The sequence below is a fragment of the Oncorhynchus kisutch genome, linkage group LG8, assembly GCF_002021735.2.
Source record: "Oncorhynchus kisutch isolate 150728-3 linkage group LG8, Okis_V2, whole genome shotgun sequence".
Classification (NCBI taxonomy): Eukaryota; Metazoa; Chordata; class Actinopteri; order Salmoniformes; family Salmonidae; genus Oncorhynchus; species Oncorhynchus kisutch.
Window position 1 is genome coordinate 26,371,829 of NC_034181.2, and position 16,807 is coordinate 26,388,635.

Here is a 16,807-nt window from a genome sequence, read left to right on the forward strand (position 1 = left end):
AAGAGGGAAAAGGGGAGCGGGGCGGGGTGGTGGCAGGGGTTAAGGCCAAGAAGAGGGAAAAGTGGGAGTGGGGCGGGGGCTAGGGCTAAGAAGAGGGAAAAGTGGGAGCGGGGTAGGGGCTAGGGCCAAGAAGAGGGAAAAGTGGGAACGGGGCAGGGGCTAGGGCCAAGAAGAGGGAAAAGTGGGAGCGGGGCAGGGGTTAGGGCCAAGAAGAGGGAAAAGTGGGAGCGGGCAGGGGCTAGGACCAAGAAGAGGGAAGAGTGGGAGCGGGGCAGGGGCTAGGGCCAAGAAGAGGGAAAAGGGGAGCGGGGCGGAGGCAGGGGTTAGGGCCAAGAAGAGGGAAAGTGAGAGCGGGGCGGGGGCTAGGGCTAAGAAGAGGGAAAAGTGGGAGCGGGGCAGGGGCTAGGGCCAAGAAGAGGGAAAGTGCTTCTCCACCTGCATTGCTTGCTGTTTGGGGTTTTAGGCTGGGTTTCTGTACAGCACTTTGAGATATCAGCTGATGTACGAAGGGCTATATAAATAAATTTGATTTGATTTGATTTGATTTGAAGAGTGGGTGCGGAGCAGGGGCTAGGGCCAAGAAGAGGGAAAAGGGGAGCGGGGCGGGGTGGTGGCAGGGGTTAAGGCCAAGAAGAGGGAAAAGTGGGAGTGGGGCGGGGGCTAGGGCTAAGAAGAGGGAAAAGTGGGAGCGGGGTAGGGGCTAGGGCCAAGAAGAGGGAAAAGTGGGAACGGGGCAGGGGCTAGGGCCAAGAAGAGGGAAAGTGTGAGCGGGGCAGGGGTTAGGGCCAAGAAGAGGGAAAGTGAGAGCGGGGCGGGGGCTAGGGCCAAGAAGATGGAAGAGTGGGAGCGGGGCAGGGGCTAGGGCCAAGAAGAGGGAAGAGTGGGAGCGGGGCAGGGGCTAGGGCCAAGAAGAGGGAAAAGGGGAGCGGGGCGGGGTGGTGGCAGGGGTTAAGGCCAAGAAGAGGGAAAAGTGGGAGCGGGGCGGGGGCTAGGGCTAAGAAGAGGGAAAAGTGGGAGCGGGGCAGGGGCTAGGGCCAAGAAGAGGGAAAAGTGGGAACGGGGCAGGGGCTAGGGCCAAGAAGAGGGAAAAGTGGGAGCGGGGCAGGGGTTAGGGCCAAGAAGAGGGAAAAGGGGAGCGGGGCGGAGGCAGGGGTTAGGGCCAAGAAGAGGGAAAGTGAGAGCGGGGCGGGGGCTAGGGCTAAGAAGAGGGAAAAGTGGGAGCGGGGCAGGGGCTAGGGCCAAGAAGAGGGAAGAGTGGGTGCGGAGCAGGGGCTAGGGCCAAGAAGAGGGAAAGTGTGAGCGGGGCAGGGGTTAGGGCCAAGAAGAGGGAAAGTGAGAGCGGGGCGGGGGCTAGGGCCAAGAAGATGGAAGAGTGGGAGCGGGGCAGGGGCTAGGACTAAGAAGAGGGAAAAGTGGGAGCGGGGCAGGGGCTAGGGCCAAGAAGAGGGAAAAGTGGGAACGGGGCAGGGGATAGGGCCATGAAGAGGGAAGAGTGGGAGCGGGGCAGGAGCTAGGGCCAAGAAGAGGGAAAAGTGGGAGCGGGGCAGGGGCTAGGGCCAAGAAGAGGGAGGAGTGGGAGCGGGGCAGGGGCTAGGGCCAAGAAGAGGGAAGAGTGGGAGAGGGGCAGGGGCTAGGGCCAAGAAGAGGGAAAAGGGGAGCGGGGCGGGGTGGTGGCAGGGGTTAAGGCCAAGAAGAGGGAAAAGTGGGAGCGGGGCGGGGGCTAGGGCTAAGAAGAGGGAAAAGTTGGAGCGGGGCAGGGGCTAGGGCCAAGAAGAGGGAAAAGTGGGAACGGGGCAGGGGCTAGGGCCAAGAAGAGGGAAAAGTGGGAGCGGGGCATGGGTTAGGGCCAAGAAGAGGGAAAAGTGGGAGCGGGCAGGGGCTAGGACCAAGAAGAGGGAAGAGTGGGAGCGGGGCAGGGGCTAGGGCCAAGAAGAGGGAAAAGGGGAGCGGGGCGGAGGCAGGGGTTAGGGCCAAGAAGAGGGAAAGTGAGAGCGGGGCGGGGGCTAGGGCTAAGAAGAGGGAAAAGTGGGAGCGGGGCAGGGGCTAGGGCCAAGAAGAGGGAAAAGTGGGAACGGGGCAGGGGCTAGGGCCAAGAAGAGGGAAAAGTGGGAGCGGGGCAGGGGTTAGGGCCAAGAAGAGGGAAAAGTGGGAGCGGGCAGGGGCTAGGACCAAGAAGAGGGAAGAGTGGGAGCGGGGCAGGGGCTAGGGCCAAGAAGAGGGAAAAGGGGAGCGGGGCGGAGGCAGGGGTTAGGGCCAAGAAGAGGGAAAGTGAGAGCGGGGCGGGGGCAAGGGCTAAGAAGAGGAAAAAGTGGGAGCTGGGCAGGGGCTAGGGCCAAGAAGAGGGAAGAGTGGGTGCGGAGCAGGGGCTAGGGCCAAGAAGAGGGAAAGTGTGAGCGGGGCAGGGGTTAGGGCCAAGAAGAGGGAAAGTGAGAGCGGGGCGGGGGCTAGGGCCAAGAAGATGGAAGAGTGGGAGCGGGGCAGGGGCTAGGGCTAAGAAGAGGGAAAAGTGGGAGCGGGGCAGGGGCTAGGGCCAAGAAGAGGGAAAAGTGGGAACGGGGCAGGGGTTAGGGCCATGAAGAGGGAAGAGTGGGAGCGGGGCAGGTGCTAGGGCCAAGAAGAGGGAGGAGTGGGAGCGGGGCAGGGGCTAGGGCCAAGAAGAGGGAAGAGTGGGAGCGGGGCAGGGGCTAGGGCCAAGAAGAGGGAAAAGGGGAGCGGGGCGGGGTGGTGGCAGGGGTTAAGGCCAAGAAGAGGGAAAAGTGGGAGTGGGGCGGGGGCTAGGGCTAAGAAGAGGGAAAAGTGGGAGCGGGGTAGGGGCTAGGGCCAAGAAGAGGGAAAAGTGGGAACGGGGCAGGGGCTAGGGCCAAGAAGAGGGAAAAGTGGGAGCGGGGCAGGGGTTAGGGCCAAGAAGAGGGAAAAGTGGGAGCGGGCAGGGGCTAGGACCAAGAAGAGGGAAGAGTGGGAGCGGGGCAGGGGCTAGGGCCAAGAAGAGGGAAAAGGGGAGCGGGGCGGAGGCAGGGGTTAGGGCCAAGAAGAGGGAAAGTGAGAGCGGGGCGGGGGCTAGGGCTAAGAAGAGGGAAAAGTGGGAGCGGGGCAGGGGCTAGGGCCAAGAAGAGGGAAGAGTGGGTGCGGAGCAGGGGCTAGGGCCAAGAAGAGGGAAAGTGTGAGCGGGGCAGGGGTTAGGGCCAAGAAGAGGGAAAGTGAGAGCGGGGCGGGGGCTAGGGCCAAGAAGATGGAAGAGTGGGAGCGGGGCAGGGGCTAGGGCCAAGAAGAGGGAAGAGTGGGAGCGGGGCAGGGGCTAGGGCCAAGAAGAGGGAAGAGTGGGAGCGGGGCAGGGGCTATGGCCAAGAAGAGGGAAAAGGGGAGCGGGGCAGGGGCTAGGGCCAAGAAGAGGGAAAAGTGGGAGCGGGGCAGGGGTTAGGGCCAAGAAGAGGGAAAAGTGGGAGCGGGCAGGGGCTAGGACCAAGAAGAGGGAAGAGTGGGAGCGGGGCAGGGGCTAGGGCCAAGAAGAGGGAAAAGGGGAGCGGGGCGGAGGCAGGGGTTAGGGCCAAGAAGAGGGAAAGTGAGAGCGGGGCGGGGCGGGGGCTAGGGCTAAGAAGAGGGAAAAGTGGGAGCGGGGCAGGGGCTAGGGCCAAGAAGAGGGAAGAGTGGGTGCGGAGCAGGGGCTAGGGCCAAGAAGAGGGAAAGTGTGAGCGGGGCAGGGGTTAGGGCCAAGAAGAGGGAAAGTGAGAGCGGGGCGGGGGCTAGGGCCAAGAAGATGGAAGAGTGGGAGCGGGGCAGGGGCTAGGGCTAAGAAGAGGGAAAAGTGGGAGCGGGGCAGGGGCTAGGGCCAAGAAGAGGGAAAAGTGGGAACGGGGCAGGGGATAGGGCCATGAAGAGGGAAGAGTGGGAGCGGGGCAGGTGCTAGGGCCAAGAAGAGGGAAAAGTGGGAGCGGGGCAGGGGCTAGGGCCAAGAAGAGGGAAAAGGGGATGGGGGCGGAGGCAGGGGTTAGGGCCAAGAAGAGGGAAAGTGAGAGCGGGGCGGGGGCTAGGGCTAAGAAGAGGGAAAAGTGGGAGCGGGGCAGGGGCTAGGGCCAAGAAGAGGGAAGAGTGGGTGCGGAGCAGGGGCTAGGGCCAAGAAGAGGGAAAGTGTGAGCGGGGCAGGGGTTAGGGCCAAGAAGAGGGAAAGTGAGAGCGGGGCGGGGGCTAGGGCCAAGAAGATGGAAGAGTGGGAGCGGGGCAGGGGCTAGGGCCAAGAAGAGGGAAGAGTGGGAGCGGGGCAGGGGCTAGGGCCAAGAAGAGGGAAGAGTGGGAGCGGGGCAGGGGCTATGGCCAAGAAGAGGGAAAAAGGGAGCGGGGCAGGGGCAGGGGTTAGGGCCAAGAAGAGGGAAAAGTGGGAGCGGGGCAGGGGCTAGGGCCAAGAAGAGGGAAGAGTGGGAGCGGAGCAGGGGCTAGGGCCAAGAAGAGGGAAGAGTGGGAGCGGGGCAGGGGCTAGGGCCAAGAAGAGGGAAAAGTGGGAGCGGGGCAGGGGGTTAGGGCCAAGAAGAGGGAAAAGTGGGAGCGGGGCAGGGGCTAGGACCAAGAAAAGGGAAGAGTGGGAGCGGGGCAGAGGCTAGGGCCAAGAAGAGGGAAAAGTGGGAGCGGGGCAGGGGCTAGGGCCAAGAAGAGGGAAAAGTGGGAGCGGGGCAGGGGCAGGGGCTCGGGCCAAGAAAAGGGAAAAGTGGGAGCGGGCAGGGGCAGGGGCTCGGGCCAAGAAAAGGGAAAAGTGGGAGCGGGCAGGGGCAGGGGCTAGGGCCAAGAAGAGGGAAAAGTGGTAGGGCCAAGAAGAGGCAGATTGAAGGACGAGGAGGAGAGTATGAAACCATGGTTCAACAGGGCTGGAATAAGCCAATTCTGACTCTCCTTCCTCACACCTTTCCTGTCCCTACCCACTCACTTTCTCCTTACTCCTCTCTCCCTTCCTTCTGTTTCAGACACGGTGATGAAGTCATGCTCCTACAAGGCGTTCTGTGATCAGGCCCGCAATGGCAACTCTGAAGCCAAGATGGAGTGTTGTTTCTCGGACGACTGCAACGGGCCCCATAAGGGCCACCGCCACGGGGAGCACAATAACACAGCTAGTGGTCTGGGAGCCAGCCCTGCTCTACTACTTGGGGCTCTGATACTCCGCATGGCCCTCAGCAGGCTCTAAACTCCTGATTTTATATATATATATATATATATATATATATATACACACACAGTGGGGCAAAAAAGTATTTAGTCAGCCACCAATTGTGCAAGTTCTCCCACTTAAAAAGATGAGAGAGGCCTGTAATTTTCATCATAGGTACACTTCAACTATGACAGACAAAATGCGAAAACAAATCCAGAAAATCACATTGTAGGATTTTTTAATGAATTTATTTGCAAATTATGGTGGAAAATAAGTATTTGGTCAATAACAAAAGTTTATCTCAATACTTTGTCATATACCCTTTGTTGGCAATGACAGAGGTCAAATGTTTTCTATAAGTCTTCACAAGGTTTTCACACACTGTTGCTGGTATTTTGGCCCATTCCTCCATGCAGATCTCCTCTAGAGCAGTGATGTTTTGGGGCTGTTGCTGGGCAACACGGACTTTCAACTCCCTCCAAAGATGTTCTATGGGGTTGAGATCTGGAGACTGGCTAGGCCACTCCAGGACCTTAAAATGCTTCTTACGAAGCCACTCCTTCGTTGCCCGGGCGGTGTGTTTGGGATCATTGTCATGCTGAAAGATCCAGCCACGTTTCATCTTCAATGCCCTTGCTGATGGAAGGAGGTTCTCACTCAAAATCTCCCGATACATGGCCCCATTCATTCTTTCCTTTACACGGATCAGTCATCCTGGTCCCTTTGCAGAAAAACAGCCCCAAAGCATGATGTTTCCACCCCCATGCTTCACAGTAGGTATGGTGTTCTTTGGATGCAAAGCATTCTTTGTCCTCCAAACACGACGAGTTGAGTTTTTACCAAAAAGTTCTATTTTGGTTTCATCTGACCATATGACATTCTCCCAATCTTCTTCTGGATCATCCAAATGCTCTCTAGCAAACTTCAGATGGGCCTGGACATGTACTGGCTTAAGCAGGGGGACATGTTTTGAGGATTTGAGTCCCTGGCGGCGTAGTGTGTTACTGATGGTAGGCTTTGTTACTTTGGTCCCAGCTCTCTGCAGGTCATTCACTAGGTCCCCTGTGTGGTTCTGGGATTTTTGCTCACCGTTCTTGTGATCATTTTGACCCCACGGGGTGAGATCTTGCGTGGAGCCCCAGATCGAGGGAGATTATCAGTGGTCTTGTATGTCTTCCATTTTCTAATAATTGCTCCCACAGTTGATTTCTTCAAACCAAGCTGCTTACCTATTGCAGATTCAGTCTTCCCAGCCTGGTGCAAGTCTACAATTTTGTTTCTGGTGTCCTTTGACAGCTCTTTGGTCTTGGCCATAGTGGAGTTTGAAGTGTGACTGTTTGAGGTTGTGGACAGGTGTCTTTTATACTGATAACAAGTTCAAACAGGTGCCATTAATACAGGTAACGAGTGGAGGACAGAGGAGCCTCTTAAAGAAGAAGTTACAGGTCTGTGAGAGTCAGAAATCTTGCTTGTTTGTAGGTGACCAAATACTTATTTTCCACCATAATTTGCAAATAAATTCATTAAAAATCCTACAATGTGATTTTCAGGATTTTTTTTCTCATTTTGTCTGTCATAGTTGAAGTGTACCTATGATGAAAATTACAGGCCTCTGTCATCTTTTTAAGTGGGAGAACTTGCACAATTGGTGGCTGACTAAATACTTTTTTGCCCCACTGTGTATATATATATATATATATACACACACACAACCCTCTACTATTCAAAACCATTTATCGATTCATCCCCTCAGTCAGCTGTGTCAGCAGAATGCTGGTGAGCCATGGTTTGCTGAATCATATGGGGTTACGGGGTTTAGTAGAGAATGTGTGTGTGTTGCCTGTGGTGGGGGGGGGGGGTCATAAAAGCACATTCAACCAAGTTTAAAGACAGATGGAACTGATGTATCATACCATATGACTCTATGATGCAGTTGTGTGTCTGTAACCAGTCATATGTAAAAAAATATATATATAAAAAAAATTTATTCAATTTATTCAGCGATGGACTGGAGCTCCTGTAGTGTCAGTAGACTCTGGGTGCATGCATCCAGGCTGGGTTTACAACTATACATGTACAGTGAGCTCCAAAAGTATTGGGACAGTGACACATTTTCTGTTGTTTTGGCTCTGTACTCCAGCACTTTGGATTTGTCAGGTGAACCGTTCAGAAATTAAAGCACTTTTTGTACATATCCCCCCTCCCAAATTCTCTTATGTGTATTAAAATTAGTCAAAAGTTTAGTATTTAGTCCCATATTTCTAGCACACAGAGATGACATGGCGGGCGGCAGGTAGCCTAGTGGTTAGACCGTTGGGCCAGTAACCGAAAGGTTGCTAGATTGAATCCCTGAGTTGACAAGGTAATAATCTGTCATTCTGCCCCTGAATGAGGCAGTTAACCCACTGTTCCCCTGGACGAGGCAGTTAACCCACTGTTCCCCTGAACAAGGCAGTTAACCCACTGTTCCTAGGCCTTCATTGTAAATAAGACTTTGTTCTTAACTGACTTGACTAGTTAAATAAAGGTACACATTTGTTTTTAAATTACATCAAGCTTGAGACTCTACAAACTTGTTGGGTGCATTTGTTGTTTGTTTTGATTGTTTCAGATAATTTTTTGCCCAATAGAAATGAATGGTAAATAATGTATTGTCATTTTGGAGTCACTTTTATTGTAAATAATTATAGAATACGTTTCTAAACACTTCTACATTCATGTGTATGCTACCATGATTACAGATAGTCTTGAATGAATCGTGACAATACGTTATTTACAATTTATTTATATTGGGCACAAAATAATCTGAAACACAACCAAAACATGCATCCAACAAGTTTGTAGATTCACAAGCTTGATGTAATCATTGCGTGCTAGGAATATGGGACCAAATACTAAACTTTTCACTACTTTAATACACATACAGTATAAGTGAATTTGTTCATTGTACAAAAAGTGCTTTAATTTCTAAATAGTTAACACGATATGGTTGGTGGCACCTTAATTAGGGAAGACAGGATCGTGGTAATGGCTGGCTCAGAATGAGTGGAATGGTATCAAATACATCAAACACATGCTTTCCATGTGTTTAATGCCATTCTATTTGCTCTGTTCCAGCCATTATTATGAGCTGTCCTCCCCTCAGCAGCCTCCACTGGTTTATAGCTGGGGCAGATCTAAACATGCCAGTAGCAGTGTGCATGTATGATACTATTGGTTAGTGCTGAGCCCACAGTAGGCCTAGTGTTGGGCTTGTTCCCATAGTTACCCCCTACTGTCTGTTACGGCACTCTTCAGCCTTCAAACATCATGAATTAAACAGAAACTAAAACACAGACAACAAGTTTGTTCATATTGTTATGCTTGAATACTTATTTAGAAATAAACATGCTATTGCACCCTTTACTTTTTCCTTTCCATTCGCTCTGCAGTTGGTTTTGTTGTGTGTGTGTGGGACAAGAATTCAGCCCCACATCACGGTGCGTGCCTCCAACATGCTCCAAAGTTGTTTCATTTATCACATCTGAGCAGGAATGAATGAGTCAAGATATTTTGGATGTGCAACCTAATCCAGTGATTGACATGAATTTTGGGTTGACAATTAGGCTATAGTTGCTATATATTACTCCAGAATATGCTTGTCACACCTTGGTCTTAGTATTTTGTGTTTTCTTTAATTATTTGGTCAGGCCAGGGTGTGACATGGGTTATTGTGGTGTGTTTTTGTCTTAGGGGTTTTGTGGGGTGTCTACTTAGTCTATGGCTGCCTGAGGCGGTTCCCAATCAGAGTCAGGTGATTATCGTTGTCTCTGATTGGGAACCATATTTAGGCAGCCATATTCTGTGAGTGTTTTCGTGGGTGATTGTTCCTGTCTTTGTGTTTGCACCAGATAGGGCTGTTTCGGTTTTCGTTATTTCTTTTCGTTATTTTTTGTCGTTTCTGCATGTATAGTTTTCCTTCATTAAAATATATCATGAATCATCATCACGCTGCATTTTGGTCCGATCCTTGTTCTACCTCTTCGTCAGAGGAGGAGATAGAAGAGAGCCGTTACAATGCTGGTATTTTTTTCAACACATTAACTACATTGGTACAGTGTTTACTCCACTAAAAGTTTTGCGATTATGCTGCGGTACTTAGAGGTAATTTGTGGTTTAGTACGGTACCCTGCGTCACCACTTCATTGCTCCAGACCAGCGCAAGGGGGAGTTAGAGCTCTGATTATGCTTTTGGGTCCTACTGTGTCTCTAACTGACAATGAACGGGCGACAAACCTACATAGAAACTGATAATTGTGCACGACTTCATTATTACTTACTAAAACTGTTACACTAAGGTTATTTTATTTTGTCAGGATTATTTTGCTCTTACTGTAGTGTAGCCCACTCCCGACTGGTCACGTTGTACAGCACCTAAGTGGCACAATGGTCTAAGACACTGAGTAGCAGTGCAAGCTGTGTTGCTACAGATGCTGGTTCAATACCTGTACTGGCCTCAACTGGGAGACCCATGAGATGACTCTAGGTTTTTGGTTTCTCCCCCTCAAAAAACAGAAAGAAATCATTCAAAGTAACAAACTGGCTTTATTTACAAATGAGTAATAATGTCTCACCCCCTCTTCAATGGCCTTTTCCCTCTCTCATTTTATGTTATTTGAAAAAACAAAATCCCCAAAATATTGTTATTTTTTTAAACAAAGCAAATATTATTAATTTTGAATTATTTAAAAGCCCCTTGGATATTCTCACAGATATATTATCAACCCTATCATTAGCAGGACAATATATATTGGTCATGGCTCCCGAGTGGCTCACAATGGGATTGGCTTGCAGTTCTCCAGCTGCATCCACTGAAAGTGCACAATGCTCAAGGCATGAGGGCAGTGGGCACTGGATGGGCCTACAGAGCCGTGCACAGAAGACAGACCTAACCCATGGGGAAGGGGGGGGAACCCCCCCCCCCCCCCCCACACTGTGTAGCACAGAGCAACACTTTAAGGGGCATTGCACTAATAATGGCGCTGACTAGGGAAACATTCCCACTGTTCTTAGTGCCAGTCTGTTTTAGTTTGAACGTGCAATGTAAATAATGATAACATCTTTATGCTTTCGTTAATAAAAGAATGATAAAAACTCTTTCAAAATACCGATGTCTATTTAGTTATGGATCCATAACGAATTACTATGGGAATAAATATCACTGAATTGCAGATATATTGGAACAAAGTGGTCTAATGAAGATAAACAAATTGTTGCTTACGGTCAGGACTAATCTTCGAAAGATTTTCACAATTTTATTTTTAAATGCATTTTTCTCTTGAGCACATGTGGGAGAGGAAAGTGTCTCGTTCATCACAGTAGCAGGCCTCAGCGAGGGCACAGGGCAGACACTTTCGTTACAGGAATCATGAGAATAATGCTCTTTACTGTTCGACCAAATCATGGTCTAAGCCACCCATAAAATAGCTGAAGACAGAGTCGGAGCAGGTTTCTTTGCTGATGTCATGTTAGACTTTGAATTTGCGTGACCTCCGGTATTAGAAAACCAGGCTGGTCTGTCTTGGTAGGGGGGCCAGTCTTTGCCCACTGATCAGCCAAAGACTCATTATAGATTAGTATAACAGAGAAAAATCTTAATAGGCCTATGTCACCTTTAAAAAAAAAATGTTTTATTTCTGTATGTCAATTTCAACCAGCCCATCCAACTAAATAATGGTCCAGCCAATCCGCCCCTGTGCAGCATGCTAGCATGAGACTGTCAGTGGGTGGCATCACAGGAAATGTTGAGTCCGTAGATTTAGACTCTCTCCGCTGTTTGTGACCTCTGACCTAGTTACAGCCCACAGGACGTGAGGTCACTCAGGTAGCATTTTGCTCGCTTGTGGTTAACAGACCCCACTTACTTCCTCCTCTAACCTCCAGTCTTCTCCATAGAGAGAGCACACAGGCCCATGTTTTTTCTACTGAACACTGGCTTCCTTTCTGTCTCTGTCTCAGACTATATAATAACTCTATGTATGGCAGGCTCAGGTAAGGACAGTTGGATATGAGGCAGAGAAAACAACTGGTCTAGACAAGGATACAGATCGCGTCCCCTGATCATTCAATTCAGACAGAATATCTACCCCGTACAGGCTAATCACAGTAGCTCTGTGATTAGGAGGGGGGGGGGGGGGGGGGGGGGGGGGGGGAGACAAACACAGAATGAGACACAGGGAGAGAGAGAGAGAGACACACATACAGAGGGGGTGTGGGGGTGAAATCCTGAATCATATGATGTGACTTTGACCCAGTTCCCATAGCGATGCTGCCAGCTGAGAGAGGGAGGAAAGAATGATAGAAGACAACAAGGAAAGAGATAAATGGTTAGAATATCTTGCTCTGTTTATGAGAATGTATCATAAATGCAGGGAACTAGCATATTTAATAGCCTAGGTAGGCCCTATAACCTACAATAAATAAAGCATAGGTCCACAATCAATTAGACTGTTTCCGATATACATGAAGCCTAGTGAGTGGTAGACCAATTAATGTTTGAGACAGTGTCTGCTGTTAGTCTGGCTCAAGGCCATACACCAACCTTTTGGGGGGTATGTATTTACACAAAACAAAAAAAAAAATTCCCACAACCATGGTCACGGATTGAGCAATTATTAAGGGAAAGCAGCACAATCTGATGAGTAAATTTGCCTATTTTACAAAACTATTTTGAACGTATTAAGAACTACCAATACAATTCCAGTAAAAATAGAAGATTAAGAAATACTGGCCAACCATTACTATATCCAACCCCTCTCCATGTGTTGTCTCTATCATGTATCCCAGTGGTTCACACTTTTTGACCCACAACACCCAAAAGGAAGTGGTACAAAACTTGTGACCCCCACGCACACATCTGCTGTGTATTTATTTACATTTTATTTAACTACTAAAGTCAGTTAAGAACGCAATCTTGTTTACAATGGACAGCATACCCCGGTCAAACTAACCTGGATGATGCTGGGCCAATTGTGCACCACCCTATGGGACTCCCAATCACGGCCTGTTGTGATACAGCCTGGAATCGAACCAGGATCTGTAGTGATACCTCTAGCACGGAGATGCAGTGCCTTAGACCGATCCGTCACTCGGGAGCATAAATGTTGCCTGTCATTATACCCATAAATGCTGACACATTTTCAAAACGCAGAAATAAATTGCATTTTAGACCTGCATTTGGAACTGAAAGTCATTCATGTTAGCAGCCAATATCAACTAGCGATATATCATGTCACTTCTCTAGAGTCCAGAGCAGGCAAAATCATATGGCCTGCTTGTAGCAGAGGTTGCAGGATTGGTAGATGGAAGGCATGTTCTGTCTGCGCAGCTTGGTCTCCAAGACTAGACGTAACATAGTTAATGTATATTCAGGACATTCAAATTAATATGATACAGTGGGAAAAATGTATTTAGTCAGCCACCAATTGTCCAAGTTCTCCCACTTAAAAAGATGAGAGAGGCCTGTAATTTTCATCATAGGTACACTTCAACTACGACAGACAAAATTAGGAAAAAAATCAAGAAAATCACATTGTAGGATTTTTTATTAATTAATTTGCAAATTATGGGGGAAAATAAGTATTTGGTCACCTACAAACAAGCAAGATTTCTGGCTCTCACAGACCTGTAACTTCTTCTTTAAGAGGCTCCTCTGTCTTCCACTCATTACCTGTATTAATGGCACCTGTTTGAACTTGTTATCAGTATAAAAGACACCTGTCCACAACCTCAAACAGTCACACTTCAAACTCCACTATGGCCAAGACCAAAGAGCTGTCAAAGGACACCAGAAACAAAATTGTAGACCTGCACCAGGCTGGGAAGACTGAATATGCAATAGGTAAGCAGCTTGGTTTGAAGAAATCAACTGTGGGAGCAATTATTAGGAAATGGAAGACATACAAGACCACTGATAATCTCCCTCGATTTGGGGCTCCACGCAAGATCTCACCCTGTGGGGTCAAAATGATCACAAGCAATCACATGCTTTGGGGCTGTTTTTCTGCAAAGGGACCAGGATGACTGATCCGTGTAAAGGAAAGAATGAATGGGGCCATGTATCGTGAGATTTTGAGTGAAAACCTCCTTCCATCAGCAAGGGCATTGAAGATTAAATGTGGCTGGGTCTTTCAGCATGACAATGATCCCAAACACACCGCCCGGGCAACGAAGGAGTGGCTTCGTAAGAAGCATTTCAAGGTCCTGGAGTGGCCTAGCCAGTCTCCAGATCTCAACCCCATAGAACATCTTTGGAGGGAGTTGAAAGTTTGTGTTGCCCAGCAACAGCCCAAAACATCACTGCTCTAGAGGAGATCTGCATGGAGGAATGGGCCAAAATACCAACAACAGTGTGTGAAAACCTTGTGAAGACTTACAGAAAACGTTTGACCTCCGTCATTGCCAACAAAGGGTATATAACAAAGTATTGAAATAAACTTTTGTTATTGACCAAATACTTATTTTCCACCATAATTTGCAAATAAATGTATTAAAAATCCTACAATGTGATTTTCTGGATTTTTTTCTCATTTTGTCTGTCATGGTTGAAGTGTACCTATGATGAAAATTACAGGCCTCTCTCATCTTTTTAAGTTGGAGAACTTGCACAATTGGTGGCTGACTAAATATTTTTTTGCCCCACTGTATGTTACATTTGGTATGCTTACATAGGACAGCTTGTTACTTAAGGAAAAAACGAAAGTAGGGTGGTTGGTTGGGTGGGCGTATAAACCCAAAGGTTGCAAGTTCGAATTTGATCACTGACAACTTTAGCAACTTTTCAACTACTTTTTAAGTACTTTGCAACTACTTGTTGGTTACTGCTTGGTTACTGCTTGGTTACTGATGGTGGTGTAAACTACTTGTTAGCTAACCCTTCCCCTAACCTTAACCCTTTAACCTAACTCTTAAACTTAACCCTAACCCCGCTAACGTTAGCCACCTAGCTACAATTTGTAACATATGATACGTTTTTCAAATTCGTAACATATTGTATGTTTTGCAAATTCGTAACATATAATACAAATTGTAATATATCATACAAAATGGGGGATGACATCCAGAAATGAATACATACCATACTAAAATGGAGGTCTCCGATGTATTTACAGAATAATATGAAATGCTCTGAGACCAGGTTGGTCTGCACCGCACCAACACTTGAGGGTTAGCCCTGTTCTTCCTAACAAATATCATAATAAATTCACCAAAATATGTTACATCTTCATCTCGTAATATAGAAGGCAGTGCGATGTAACAGCTGCTTATTTAGACACATAGGACTTGTTTGGTTGGCTACTGGCTATCTGCAAAATGATCAATGTAATCACCAGGAAGCCTATTGTTCAGGCAATAATAAGTCACTAGTAGATTGCTAAACTGTATTTTATATGGATGATAAACATAGGCCTACTCATTTCCTCCAAACAAGTTCTTTCTGGTCACAAATTTGGATATTTGAACCAGCCTTTGTGCCAATGATCAGAGGGGTTGGGTTAAATGCAGAAGACACATTTCAGTTGAATACATTCAGTTGGACAACTGACTAGGTATCCCCTTTTCAATGCTGATCATTGACAGTACCACAGTTAGAGTCATAATACCCATAAAACCTAGCGGTCAAACAAGGAAATGGTTCTAATAGTTTCCCCCCATAAATTTTTCCCATAAGGGATTTTAGAAACACTTAACATAAGGGCTGTGTTTCATGTAGGTTTACCCTGGTGTGATGTTTTGATAACCGTGCAAATCTCTCTAGGACAAGGTGAATTTTATCAATATATTTGCCTGTATCCCCCCCAAAAAATGAAACGCTAATTAGCTGCTAATGTGGCTAACATAAAGAACTACAAATGCCATGATCTGGACGAGTCTGCCGAATCGAGGGAAAGTTAAGAATATCTGGATTAACTATCTAATGTAGTAATGAATAAAATGGCTTCATTTCTGTAAATTGACAATTCTGTGAACTGTTTTGTGCAAGTTCTAAATTGACACAATACCTTTTAGCAAAGGTGTCAGCTAGAGATGACGTCCAAGAGTTTGCAGGGATTTGTAGTCTTGCATGATGTCTACTTTGATGCTAATTAGTATTTTCAGATCTGAGAGTAAATAGAGCTGAATATATTGATAAAAGTCACCTTGTCTGGGAGAGATTTACACGTTTATCAAAACATCACGCCAAGGTAAGCCTACAAGAAACACAGCTTTTATTTGAAGTGTTTCTAAAATTCCATAAGGGAAAAATGTATGTTTGAAAAACAATTGGAACTATTTCCCTGTTTGACTGCTAGGTTATGGGTATTATGACACCTCCACTGTGGGGCACTATTGGTCTACAATCAAGATGCGCAACTTTTCCGCTCTGTAGCATCACGACTGTGATGTTTAGGCTAATAAAGGCCAGGAAAATAAGACAGTGGCAGAATAAATTCAACCACACCTTTGTTTTTATCACAATACCGGATAGCAACCTCTGCCCAGTGAAGTCCAGGACACATATTGCATGTAACAGGCATGACCTACAGCATGATTAAGCAAGTTAATGTTTCTGACATTTTCAGACCACTAAACAACTATTGATTTAGAACCACAGAGAGTTACCACAAGTTACAAAGAAAACAGGAGCTGCCTCCACTATTCCAGCACCATTTTAAATTCATCAAATCATCTCTGCTTCGTCTAATACAGTGACAACTAAAAGATACCAAAAACAATTTAGTCCAATCAATGTAAGCTAAATATGTGGCTATCCATGGTTCTAATCTGTTTACACGCATGTCCGTGGAAGTAGAAAAACATGTTGACTCAACCTACTTCTAGAGAAACACCAATGCCGTCCTGCTCTCTTTCATGTTGACGAAACGGTCTATCACTCTGTCATACAGTACACTCTTATTTTTTGTTCTCCTAGGCTACCTGGCTAAAATGCTTGCTCGCTATAAAATTTGTGCTCGCTAGCCTACCTTTCATTCATGGGCAACGTTAGCTAGTTAACAGCCTTCTACATCCAGCTACTGTACATATTGAACTTCCATCCTCTCAGGCCAGGGGCACAACAATGTATGAATTAATGGTTGGATCAGAATCACAGTTATAAACATTGGCCAGTACGGAGAATTAAGTAAAACCAGAAGTCCAAATCCCTATCTCCATCCATGGCTAATTTAGTAAAGGGCCCATTTTAGCTAGCTAGCCACCAGCGGACAACACAAGATGCAACAATTCAAGTTGTTTCTGTTAATGACGTATGCTCTCAAAGCAATTTGATAGGAGACACCAAATCCAAGCTGGCTTCCCAGAACACTTATTTTTTACCTAAGCTAGGACCATTCACAGTGGAGCTCACTCAGTTTGGCTCAACGTTGATTGGTACATTTTATTTTTCATACAAAATGCTCACTGGCTTCCCTTTCATTCAATGCTACAGCCAGCAACAATGTCATACTCGTTTGGACCAGACAGTATCAGATAGATGGCCTACACGTAGAGAGACAGAGGGGTGCTGTTTTGCTTGCTCTGATGCTTTCTCCTGTGAGTTACATTCAGCCTCCAGGCTAGCCAGGAGTGTATTCATTAGTCCAATTCCACTGCAAAACGTTTTTGTCTGCTGCAAAACGTTTTGCAATGGAAACCATT